Genomic DNA, 13,783 nt, shown 5'->3' with positions numbered 1-13,783 from the left:
TACAGAGAAAGTCTCAGAACAGAAGCAGTAATACTTGAATACCATATATTAGATAAATAGCGATATTAATGGATTTTTTTGTTACCTGAAACTTGACATTGGCGAAATACAACGTGCCGATTTGGCACACCTAAAAGCAAAAATTCTGAGAATTCTTTTTTTCCATTTGTTGTTGTTCAAGATATAAGCAATAACAACATGTATTGACTTGATATTACATTTTAACCTGAATAGATATTAAGATTTGTAAAAAAGTCTTTTATTTTTTAAATTTTATCTCATTATTTGGTATTTTGACTTTTAACTTTGTGTGAAGCTAGCTTTATGGTGACTGTCACACGGAACGCAGGAGTAAATGCCCAAATCTTAGGGACACCGCAGGTGTAGTTAGAGTTACTAATATACGCTAGTAATTGATAACAAAAATGTAATTACTAATTAATGTCAGCACTGCACTATTTCTTGGTTTTAAACATTCATTGGTGCAAGCCAGTAGTGTCTAGGGTCGCAAAACGTTTTTAAGATTAAAGATATGTCATTCTGGACCTTCCTTTCATCTTATTTCATTTTATCGTAGTGTTCCAATCCCACTCAGCTCTATAGAAAAGGGCCAGAGCAGAAGGTTTTTCTTGCCGGCCTCAAGGATTCTCGATCCGTACTTCCGCTATAAGTACTTATATTATAAGCAGCTCATTATTTACCTACGTTATTCTGGTTTATAACAATTTCGAACATTAAAAAAATTATAATTATTATAAAGCTTGTTTTTCTTTTCATTTGAGGCTCACCTGAAAGGTCCCAAATTAAAAAGGAACTGACACCGTTTACTTCAGAAATATAGGGAGGTTTTTGTATTGTTTCATTGCTTTTTCTATTGTTAAGAAATCATCAAACATAAAAGAAATAATTGCATTCGTTCATCTTAGTAATAGTTAATTTTTTTTTATTTATACTCTTTATTTGTACACCATATCAATCAGAAAAACAAAAAAGAACAAACACTTAAAGAATTTAGTAGGATACAAAAGGCGGCCCTACCGCTAAGTAGCGATCTCTGCCAGGCAACCCTAGGATTAGGAAAACTAAAAAGAAAAACGAAAACAATACTATTGATGAATTTAAAAATAGATATATTAATACATACCTACTTTAACATACCATAAATACTTAAATATGAGTTAGAGTACATAAATAAATAATAATCGTCTTTATTGAGCGAGAAAATAAGCCTTAACAGCATTTTTAAATATGCCTAGCTACTTCGACTGTCGTATGTTCAATGGGAGTACATAATGACTATCTTTACTGATAAAAATAATTAAACTTGCAATCACGCATATAAAGATTTGAATTTGTATTATGATCATTTTTTGTGTGCGACCTTGCTACGAGTATTATCCAATTTTTCTTTTATTTTTGATGATTCTTTAGAGTCTTCGGATTCATCATCATCCATTACAGACTCTTTACAGGGAGCGGCTCTCGTCTCAGAACGAGAAAGGTTTTAGCCGTAGTCCACCTGTCTGACTTTATGTGGATTGCTGGACTTCACTCGCCTTTAAGAACATTATGGAGAACTCTCAGGCATGTATCCTCACAATTTTTTCCCTGAATCAAGTGATATTTTAGTAATTCCAACGCACATAACTTAGAAAAGTTAGAGGTGCGTACTGGGATTCGAACTCGGCAACCCGAAAGTGATTTCGAAGTCCTACCCACTGGGCTATCAACGCTTCAAACTATCAACTAGTTATGCGAAACAATAATTCGGGCATAACTTGACATAGATTCCGAGTGATGGAGGTCCCTATTATATTATGTTGACGAGGGAAATGTTATTGATCAGTGAGTTCGAAAATTGGTTATGCATATTAAACACGTTGATGTCAGCAATGACAATTTAATCGTTTTATGTTATTAATGTAAAGGTATTGTCCTCGAACGACGGAAAATTTGTTTAAACATAATGAAGAACCTTCTAACTATTTGTTCCCGTTTTTTTTAAGTCGCAAAATGTGACTCGAAAGAACCAGACGTGCCCAAAGACTATAATTCTCTAATGTTTATTATTTAATTTATTCGACCCTCAAGCAAAGTCTATAAGTAGGAGTACTCGGGTTGGATAAAAAATAATATTATTATTAAAATTTTATTAAATTTGGGAATTTATTATTTCTGGATTTTCTCTGCCTTCTGCCTAAGCGAAAAGTGCTTATATTAGGCCTACTTGAATTAAATGAATTTTGATTTTTTTGTAAATCAAAACGTCTTCGTATCGGAAGCTTCGAGAAACCAATTATGGTATGGTATGGGTTAAATATAACTGTCATACACCTAATAGCCAGCTACCTTGCAGTCAAGGGTTGTAAGAAGGCACTTTTGATGCGTTGATACAAATTTATACATGTGAGATGATAGTAATTTCGTCATCATATAATTACTCATTAAGTTATGAGAGTTCAAAACGGTGGTCTAAGAAGAAGCCCACAAAAAACTTAGCTCGGTAGACTAATCGTTATCTTACTTTTACTTTGCGACATTAAGCTATTTAATAGCAACCTAGTATAGTTTTTTATCGTTATAGTTTTAATATTTTATAACGTACTAGCTGTTGCCCGCGACTTCGTCTGCGTTTGATTTTGTTTTTAAAGTATTCAGTATCGCTAAGCCTTAAGTGAGTATAGTAGTATATATATATAACATGTGAGTTGTAACTGTCAATTAATCATAGACAAATATTTTGCAATAAAATAAAATTGCGACTATAATTAAAGACCTAAGCAATCCTATCTCTTAAGTTGGACCAGACTGCTCCCGGTGTGCCAATTTAATTAAAAATCGGTTAAGTAGTTTAGGAGTCCATCGCGGACAAACATCGTGACAGGAGATTTATATATATTAAGATTGCAAATACAGCGCATCAATTCCATGACTAGGAAGTCACAGAATATCTGTGGCTTATTAGTGCTGCTTAGACAGGCGTTTATTTAAATATATATTTATTTGCATTAGTAAATAAATCCTAAATAAAAAACATGAAGTGATGACAAAACCAAATAATAAAAAATAGTACATAACTTTTTACAAAAATCAAAACCTTTAAATATCTACGATGACTGACAAATGAAACCTACCTTTTAAAAAAAAACTTCAGCGAAATAAGCTCTAGGTACATACATCCATTCCCGCCCCGTCGAATGATTGCCGTACCGGAAATAACCGCTCAAAGCGATTTCATGAATGCTGAGTACTTTGATTGGATGCGGAGAGTGGCCTTAATATTAAAAAAAATTGAGTTGTCACGCCAGGATTGGCCGATGTGAAACATCAAAACTATTTTGTAAAGAAAATGTTTATAAAATGGTTTATTGAAACGAAATGTGCGCTTTTTTACCTTTATATTTGCGTGTACTCGGAGCAGTGGGCTCTAAAGGGTCAACATCCTATGAAAGGATAATTCGGTTTTCCGTCCACATTGTCGCCACGCGAACATCTGATCCCGCCGGACAACCGCATAACTTTTTCACGTCTAAAATCCATTAAACGGAAATGCTCCATCCATCATCGCCTCACCTAACATAACATAACCATGCTTCTCCTATACGAGCTTTAATGATTTTATTTTAAGTATCATACTGGTGAGCCGATGGGCAAAAGCAGATGTGAATGAAGACCGTGTAGTGTAACTCCCTACAAGACCTATGTACAGCTGTGGACGTCAATCGGTAGAAGTGATAACAATGATGATGATCCTACTAACGGACCCGGCAGACTCGTAAGAAAAACATTTCTTTTGCTAGCCTTTTGGCATCCAAATAAGTCAAATAAAAGGAAAAAAAAAAACTAGCTCACAAGTCAGACAGCGTGAAGCTAAGCACGATCTTTCTTTGTGGTTTAGTCTAAATCTATGCCAAAAGATTTTCTTACACAGAGTTTCATCACCACTGTCTCTGCAAACCAAATAAACCTACAGAATAGTTAAACTTTTATTTGCCTTTATGCTCTTAAAGGCATATCATTTTACCATAAAGAGTGTGTGTTCTGTAAACCGAGGAAAGAAAACTGGCAGTGAAATACTACAAATTTCGCCGTTTTCCTATCATCCGTGAAATAAATACAATTATAATATGATATGACCATACTGAAAATAAATGTTAAGCTAAATAAATAACTGAAAATTCAATAAGATGCACTTAAATACAGGTAAAATAATGTTTTATTGTTTAAATTTTATTGTTTCACTGTTTAAATTATACCAGTTAGTCAGTTAATCCTTTTAAACAGCAAACGTACGAAGTTCCACATTCCTGAAAATTAAAGGTTTTAATTGTGATTTATGAAACTAAAATTGTTCATGAAAATTCATGAAATTTTATTAAATGGGATTGGAAAATTGTATGAAACCCCTTCGTTTTTAAAAGAATAACATAACAATTACAATTCAAAATGTATTTAGGGTTCCTATAGTGTTGGCATCCACTAAGATAGGTAACAGCGGTTGATAGAATGTATACCTAAAGTTCGAATTATTCATTTCATTCATAAATAAGGTTATTTTATCTATCCTCTTTTTTAAAAAGTCTACAATTTTTACATTACTTTTTTGTGTAAGGTGTGTGAGGTAGTAGGCGCAATGGTGTTATAAATAGAAGGACCGGGATTCGTTCTTTAGGAGGTGATGCTCAGACGGTCTGGTGTTTGGGAGTCTTCGGCCGTTGCTGCTTATCACCTTACTGACAACAACGTGCCGCCATATGATTTACCACTCCGGTACGATATCGCGTAGCAACCGATTAGCGGTATGGCCAATAAACGGCCATAATCGTCAGCACGGCTATCACAGATAAAATAAACATGCCCACCTGCCAAAGCACGGCCACAGGAAAGAGAAGAAGTTTATACCTGTTTAATTATTACACGTGTCTTCATTATCACCATCATCATATCAACCAATTACCTGTCCACTACACGGCACGGTTCTCCTCCCACAATGAGACGGGTTGGGCCGTAGTACACCATGCGTATGCTGGCCCCGTGCGTATTGGTGGACTCTGCACGCTTTTGAGAACATTATACAGAACTCTCGGGCATGCATGTTTTCTAACGACGTTTTCCTTCACCGCCGAACCAAATTAATTGCTTTTAACTTACGAAACTTGAAAATTTGAGGTGCGTGCTGGGATTCGAACTCAGCCCCCAGAGAGTGAAGCCAATATCCTAACCTAGGCTATCACTGCTTCACACATACCTACGTATATAATTTGGATATTATTTCCAATTGCGCGCCAATGCTTGTAGAGTACATATAGCTGTGGGAGAAGATAACATTCTTTCCCCGGGAAGAAAAATAACTCCTGCCGTGTAGAGGTTAGCCCGCTACCATCTTAGACAGCACACTTAATATTCTTAATTCTTTTTTACCATCATGTGAGATTGCATTCAAGTGCTAACATGTATTTCAATAAAAAAAATATCTATGTCCAGCAGTGGGCCCTTGATAGATTGAGTCCTCATCATCTAATGTTGATAGCCTATTAATGTCCCGGATGGGCAAAGGCCTCCTCTGTCTGGGCAAAGGCCTCCTCTGTCTTAAGAAAGGGGGTTTTAAAGCATAGTCACGCAATGGTACTCCAACCCGGGTTTGCCGGCTTTAACGATTATAACAACATATTTGTGATAATAACTTGGACCTAAGCCTCAGCGTGATCTCCTTAGCACGGATACCGCAAATTTCCTAATTCTACGCTGGTACCAGTTTTTAATTTTTCAGAATAATTCAAATGGGTTGCGAACCCAAGAGCTAATCACGCGAACTAACCAATGAGATAGTTAGGTAAATAGGATAAGTACTTACATTGTACACATTACTTTGGACTTGATACATGGAAGGACAATTGTAATACTTTTTACAGACTGCAAGATTATGAAAGAAGCCGCAACCTAAAAAACACACAAAATATAATTCAAAACTTTATAACAAATGGAATGATAAATTAAAATATGATGCAGTTAAACTCAATCAGTAAACGCTATACTCCATAGAGCAATTCGTTCACTAGCTCTGGCTATAATTTTACTGCGCAATACTCAGGAGTTCTATAATACCTACTTGAGTAATAAAGTTACTATATAATCCTCTAGTCCGGAGCAAACTAGAAACAAGAAGTTGCGTCTGGCAACCAAATAAAAAAAAACACGTACTTATTTTAGAAAAAGAGCAGAAGGCTTTCCTCGGATACTTCTTCAAGCGTTGCTATGGATATTATCTTTTCGTGTACCCAACCAAATTTCTACTTCCTGGAGGTTAGACAGACTTATCTTACGAGGAGACGTTGATACTCCAGATTTTCATAACCAACTGTGTTGTATACGTGCTCCAAAAGCAAATAACCGCTGTCCACGAAAAAAATAATTATTCGTGGTTCCTTCTTGTAGCACTGTTGCACGGACCATGGCACCGATACCACGTTCATTGGCTTCATACAATGCGCTCTTGAACAGCAATTCTCATTGGGATCCATTCCACGATGGATGGACAGCATGGTCCGTGAATTGTTTAGGTACACTGAGAATATTGAATGAATATTTCAATATTCCCAAAGTACCACTACAGTACTCGGTATTAATATCAAGTCATGCATAATGTTTAATGTCATCTTTCATTCATTAGTGTAGTTCCGTCTAGTTACCGTAAATGGGCCTGCCGTACTAACAAGATGTAAAATAAAAAATGAAATCGTTCGCCCGTATTAAAAATACAATAATTCAAGGCTTTTTTTTATTTTTTTTGATAATAATTTTGATTAAAGATATAAGCAGGTTTGAATATTAGATAGACTTTGTGGGATAAACAATAAACATTTATCATAATTTGCTACACTCCGCGAAAAGCAGGAGAATCTGTACGGTGTAATTTATAACTTCTTATATCTTCACATTCGACACCAAACAGATATCCGCATTGTAGGTACTGTACATTGAATAATTCCTTGGCAATTAGCTTAGTTATTATTTCAGCACGACTAGCATGGGCAGGAGACAATTATCTCCCCGAGAAAGGATAAAAATGTATCTTATCCCACAGCTTTATCAACTCTCAGAGCACTGGGGCACAAGTGTTTCCCCAACCTATTAAGATAATCATATTGATTGTTAGTATAAAAATATTCTTTCTAATGTAGCTTCCATCCGACACCAAACATAAAAGTGTCTCTGTGTGTGTGTTAAAGTGTCACTGCCTTATAACATATCGTCGCCTTATTCAGGCGGGTAAGAACCAATGCCACGTTTGTGTGTTTGTATAATCAGATAATTGTCTCCTCCCATGCTAGCCGTGCTGAGGATACTACAGACGTGTCGAAGCGAAACGTGACGGAGAGTAGGTACATTGCGGAAGATCTGTAGGTATATCATTTATGTGGAGTGTAAAAGTTGAAGAAATTATAAATAGCACTGTAAAGATTTTCCTTCATTTCGCGGAGTGTAACTTACTAAGCCTCATACTCATTGTAATGTTTTCAAGTTACCTTTTGCGTGTAAACCAACAACCAAGCACAACACCAACAGACACGACAGTAGAGGTTTCAAATCCATTCTAATTTTTAGATATGTAATTATACTTGTGTAAAAATATAAGACACAAACAACAAGAGGTATGTTTCCAATATTAAACGTCAGGACTGAATGAGCAAGAAACAACAGATCTTGCCCTTTATACATTATTACATACATAGTAAGAGATACAGATATAAAATATGAATTATATTATTATTACACTCATGTGCCTCCAAAGTAGATAAGTAAAACCCGGGTGTGGGTTATTTCATTGCATTACAAGATATCATTATTGGAGTTCATAATGTTGGACGGTGATGCATGTGCCACTATATGACACTAACTAATAAATTAAGCTTTCTATATTTCTATATTTTGCCTAACACGAGTAGGGTTTTAGGCTTTTTTTTTATCCATAGCAGACCTTAGATTTTCTATAACACACAAAATAACTAAAAGCACAGCTAATGTTTATTGTTAAAAGTGTAGAAGAAAGAATTGTGACGGGTCTTTTCACCACACGGCTGGGATATGCTCCGTTATTTTTTTTTTGCCAACCTTTGAACTTTGGTAAAACAATTACTGTGATAAATTTATTTATAGTTTTTATATTGTGCATATTTTTCCCAATTGCGATAACATTACTAACAATAGATAATTTATAAAACTTTGTCATTGTTATCTGTAGTTTTGGCGTTACATAAAACCAATGACGCGTCTTGACTCTTTCATTCGTATACTTTTGCTTTTGTTAGTAATTAAAATTTATGGCGATCTCCCTGGCGCAGCGGTAAGAGTTGTGGTTTTAAGTAAAAGATATCGGGTACCGTGGCCACCCCACCTTCAAAGACTGAAATAAAACAAAGTTGTAATTGTTTAATATTTAATTATTTTTATTTATTTATTAGCTTTTCAAGGGAAACAAACAGTACTATTACACATAAAAGTAATGCCGTATTTTTGTATCACATAAACCAATGAAGTTTCCACAACTTGGTTATACATATAATACGATAACATTAACCACAATTGCTTAAGAATAAGTACCTACCAAGCAATTATTATACAAAGAAAGAGAAAAAAAAATTAAATAAAAACAAATATGAAAAACAACAACTTTAACGCTTACAATACTTATTTTGCCATTATAAATTTCCTAAAAGTGCTAATTTTGACATGAAAAATGTCCGTCTCACAATATTTCTTGTTGAAAGCATTGCACGCAAGAGATAAAAAGTTATTTGCCGAATACCTTGTCTTCCATCTAGCCCACGCAAAGGGAGGTTTACGCCTCTGATAATATAGCTGCAATACTCCCTAACAGGTTAGCCCGCTACAATCTTAGAGTGCATCATCAGTCAGCAGATGCAATTGCAGTCAAGTGCTTTTTGGCAACAGAATGGCGGTAGTAGTTCGTTCATCGAACGAGCTCTGTCACAAAAAGGTCTACTACTAAGTAAACAAACCTAAACTACGAGATTAAAATATACTACAAATGTACAGTTCTTTATTATTTATGTACCTGGAAACCTACTTTTAGAACGGCCAACCAACACACACCGAGCACAAAACAAATAAGATATTGTATCGACATTTTCCAATGTTAGTTTGTATATATTTAAAACAAATAAACCCGCGGTGCACCAGCATCTGAGAACTGAATACTATAAAATGTTAACAGCTGTTGTCTTTTATATTCCAAAAATATAGTAGGTACGTAATGCATTATCACATCCAAAAAATCCATGTTATACCGATTCATACCCAATTTAATACCCAACGGAACGTCACTGATTGATAAAAAGTTCCAATATTAACATACAGTCAGTGGCTTGCATACAAGGTATCCACAGGGTATGCACTAAACGGGCAGATAATATAAAATGAAAAAAATCTCCAGTACAAGTTATAAAAACCTTAAGGATAGGCTTTGTAAGAGATAACTCTTACAAAGCCTACCCTTAAGTTTTATAACTTTCTTCATTTTATGTCATCTGCATACCCTGTGCATACCCTCTATGCACCCCACTGCATGCAGTATGGAATGTCAATGACACAATCTATTAAAACACATGCCTAGATTATCTTCCAACCCTATTACCGGTCCACTGAAGGGCACGGCCCACGGGTCTTCTCCCAGAATGAGAAGGGTTTAGGCCGTAGTTATGGAGAACTCTCGGGCACGCAGGTTTCCTCACTATTTTTCCTGAAAGCAAAGCCGAAGCCTTACCCACAGGATATCACCGCTTTTTTACTATCTGCGAAAAGCAGGAGAATCTCTACGATGTAATTTACAATTTCTTTAGTCTTTATAATCCACACCAAATAGATCTTTCGAAACGTACCTACGCTCTATGCACGTTTCACTCCGACACCGGAGTATCCTCAGGAGATGTTGAATCTACAATGAACTTATCAAGTTGGATTGAGGAAATTATAAATTAGAAAGAAAACTCCTTTCCAACTGAAAACTTCAATTCAATCCATATTGTAGTAGCTTTTAAATTACTCATTGCGAAGCCTGTAAAATTTCCATATTAATCGCTTCTGCCTTTCCAAAGACAAACATTTTTTCAAACTAGTGACTTCGTCGTTAGAATAATTATAACGGCAATAGCGAAATCATAGACACACGCTGCAATTTGATTCATCTATCGAAGTAGATACTGTAAAATGTATATTTATTTTGTAAGCTTTATAATTTAGATACCTGCTAAGTTGATGAAAATTAATAGAGAAACTTCATAAACTCCTTATCTCTTCGACCAGGCATGAGGGAGACGTAGCAGACAAATTGCTCGTACAATCCTGCAGACTATCATAATCAAAATAATTAATTAAGCATTTCAATACCTATATCTACTAATTATTAACGGGGTTTTTTCCCTGTTTAAGGTGATTACGTCTATTTTTCGATCAATTTTAGATCATCACAAGTTTATTTGCTTGGACTGTAAATTTTACTTGTTCATAAAAAAATCATTCTTCCCTTCTCATCTTTGATGTGTTGAACTAAATTTTATAAAAATGTATAATTTTAGGTAGGTAGTTAAGCTTATTTGTACACACGTAAGAAGTGAAACTCCTTTATGACATCTATTTTTTTTATTTTATTAAAAATTTCTTTCTTCCTTCTTTCATTTTCGTTATTACTTTTATTTAAAACAAGGTAAACAGCCATAAAAATGACTTTCTTATTTATTTTAGATTCCATTCAAAACAAAATAAAAAAGCCAACATCACGCGGTGTTCCCAGGCGGTCACCCATCCAAGTACTGACCGCGCCCGATGTTGCTTAACTTCGGTGATCGGACGAGAACCGGTGTATTCAACATGGTATGGACGTTGGCGACAAATGTATTGAATTCCACAATTAAAATATGACAATCTGTCAGATAATATAAATACCCATCAGTGGTAGTGTTAAAAGTTTAACTGAACCTTATTGGAAGTCACATAACAAGTTTCACTTCAAAAATCTGACCATTTTAGGCTTGAAATAAACTAGAACCTATTCAAGCCTAAAATGTTCACGAACAACGCTCTAGCAATGTACTTAGTGGCCCACGGGATCGAAATAAGAAGTAAGAACTTCATAATACCACGATAACGTATGCGTGCAAGAATAATTGCCGTTATAATTGTGTGCTATAAATTTTACGGTAATTTTATAAAGTGGGTAAATAATTAAACTTATGTTCATGACATTGAGTTGGTGGGTATACAGTCCTACATGGACTCGAACGATGCAAAGATACCTCCCGGTGTCCTTAGTTGTTTATCAGCCTTTTTAAACAATTTTTAAACAATTAATAATGCACTTAGGTATTTTCAAAATATCAATTGGGTATGCCTAAATACCGATATACAACCTATTACACAATATTTAGATGTCCATCTGTCTGTTCGCACATCACGTATAAACTTCTAAACAGATTGATTACAATTTAGTACATGCGCTGACTTCCTGTTTTTTTGGGATATAATTTCCTATCCGAAACAACAATATGGTCTCTCAGTAAAAGTATACAATATAAAAATGAAGGATGATTTTCTCATTTAATGCATTAATACTCCGTCAAATAGAAACTGATTTTGATGAAATTTAATGACACACATCTATATATCATTCAAAATATAGCACTATCCTGTTTCAATAATCATTTTCTTCTTTCGGTCAAAGGCGGTCTTATCGTTTTAAGCGATTTGCGCATTTTTATTTTTCTTGTATTTCTGTTTCCAATATTTATTCTATTTATCCCTTAATTGTGTGCAACAAAGAATGTATCTATCCATCTACTCGTATCTATCTATATTTTAAAATTCCGTGAAGGTTTCATTAAATAGGATTGTCCTTGAAGAGCAAATATGTGTGAATTATCATACCCTGCTTATGGTAGCTATGCGCACAGGGTAAATTTTACATGCCAAAAAGTATTTATTTTTTATTTATTTAGTAGCTTTTCAAGGGAAACAAACAGTATAATTATACATAAAAGTAATGCCGTATTTTTGTATCACATAGACCAATGAAGTTTCCACAACTTGGTTATACATATAACACGATAACATTAACCACAATTGCTTAGGAGTAAGTACCTAGCAAGCAATTATTATACAAAAAAAAGAAAAAATAATAATAATGTAAGTAAAACAAAAATGAAAAACAAAAACTTTAAAGCTATAGTTCTTATTTTGTCAAAATAGTATGCTGAGTTTCTCGCCAACTCTTCCTAGTACAATCAGCATTCACAATCGGTAGTATATATTGAGTATATATTTGAGTATATATTGATGTAAACGCTATCAGGAGACGAGATTGCCACAAGTCAGAAAAGCTATCAGAAGGCTTTTTAAGAAGTGTTTGGTATTTGGTTGGCAGGGATTTTGATAAATTACGGTGCGAAATAATAAGAAGAGGAAGAAACACTTTATTGCACACATACACACAGGAAAATAAACATTAAGTTAAGAGTATTCAGTAAACAATGTAGACATGCAAAGGCGGCCTTATTGCTGCAAGCAATCTCTTTCAGGCAACCTTTGTAGAAAGGACTTACAGCAAGAAAACGGGATGGTGCCAAGAGTGTTTTAATATGTACATAAATACCAAATTGTATAAATACAAATACATAGATAATTAAAATAAACAAACGTAATAAATAAATACCTAAAAAGGTTAAAATTTCAATCTTTTCTCCAACGATAATATTAAATCAACTATTCACTACTTTGTGATATTTAGGTTGTGATTTCGATTAGTGGTACCGTTACGCGATTGCGCTAAATCATATTACTATCACAATGACCTGGCTTCGAATCCCGGATCTGGCGATAAATTGTTTGGTATTGTATTATTTCTGTTATAGAATTTTCAGTACCAGCCCGTAGTTAGCAAAGTAGCTGTGACAACCCCTGTGACAACAAGTTAAGCTGCCGATCCCGGTTACTATTACTACCTTGTGACAACAGTCGTAAAAGCCCACCAATCCGCAATGGAGCAGCGTGGTGGGTCCATGCTCTACAACCATCTGTTTTACGAGAGGCGAGTCCCGTGCCCAGCAGTGGGACGTTAATAGACTGCGAATGATGATGATATAATTATCGGCTTAATATCATCATGTTTTAAAGTTCCAAATAAAGGAGCCAGTAAAAGGAATAATATTAACTGTAATACCACACATGAACAACTCGATTATAACATTCGCGTAAATGGGTCGTCATTTCCATATGTCACTTTAATGACACTTGGCCTGAACCGAGCGGCGAACATGTCACAAGAGTACAGGCGAAACGATGCGACAAGAGATCGTGGTTCCTTTTAAGGAGGCATTTAACACCTCAGCTTGGCTAGCATGGGCGGAAGATAATTATCTCAATTCTTTTTAAATCGAGAAAAATTGCAAAATATTATTCAATTAACGGTGATAGCGCAGTGGGTATGAGCTCGACTCCACTTTCGGAGGGCCGACTTCGAAGTCCAATCTCTAACTTCTCTAAGTTATGTGCGTTTTAAGTCATTAAAAATACCACAGTAAAACATCGTGAGGAAGCCTGCATACCTGAGCGTTCTACATAATGTTCTCAAGGGAATGTGAAGTCCACCAATCCGCACTGGGCCAGCGTGGTGGATTACGGCCTTAACGTAGGTGGAGATCCGTGCTCTGTAGTGGGCCGGTAAAGTACCAGCCGCAGGTCGATATGATGATGATTAGGTTAACGGTACGCC

At 35.2% G+C, this 13,783-nt stretch overlaps 1 long non-coding RNA gene and 1 other non-coding gene across 3 annotated transcripts; both read right to left on the bottom strand.

The window, feature by feature from the left end:
* Nucleotides 1–4,203: 4,203 nt before the first annotated feature.
* Nucleotides 4,204–7,663, bottom strand: LOC120633303. Of its 2 annotated transcripts, XR_005659193.1 has the most exons (4): nt 7,527–7,663; nt 6,202–6,393; nt 5,855–5,940; nt 4,204–4,307 (listed from the first exon to the last, which is right to left on the bottom strand). It is a non-coding gene; the product is annotated as an uncharacterized LOC120633303 (long non-coding RNA). The 2 variants fall into 2 exon arrangements; XR_005659194.1 differs by lacking the exon at nt 6,202–6,393 and having other exon boundaries at nt 7,527–7,606.
* Nucleotides 7,664–10,785: 3,122 nt separating this feature from the next.
* Nucleotides 10,786–10,904, bottom strand: LOC120635324. The gene has a single exon (XR_005659278.1). It is a non-coding gene; the product is annotated as a 5S ribosomal RNA (ribosomal RNA).
* Between the last annotated feature and the right edge of the window lie 2,879 nt (nt 10,905–13,783).

The sequence above is a fragment of the Pararge aegeria genome, chromosome 2, assembly GCF_905163445.1.
Source record: "Pararge aegeria chromosome 2, ilParAegt1.1, whole genome shotgun sequence".
Taxonomy (NCBI): domain Eukaryota; kingdom Metazoa; phylum Arthropoda; class Insecta; order Lepidoptera; family Nymphalidae; genus Pararge; species Pararge aegeria.
The sequence above is the reverse complement of the archived record's forward strand: the minus strand, read 5'-3'. Positions and strand labels throughout refer to the sequence as shown.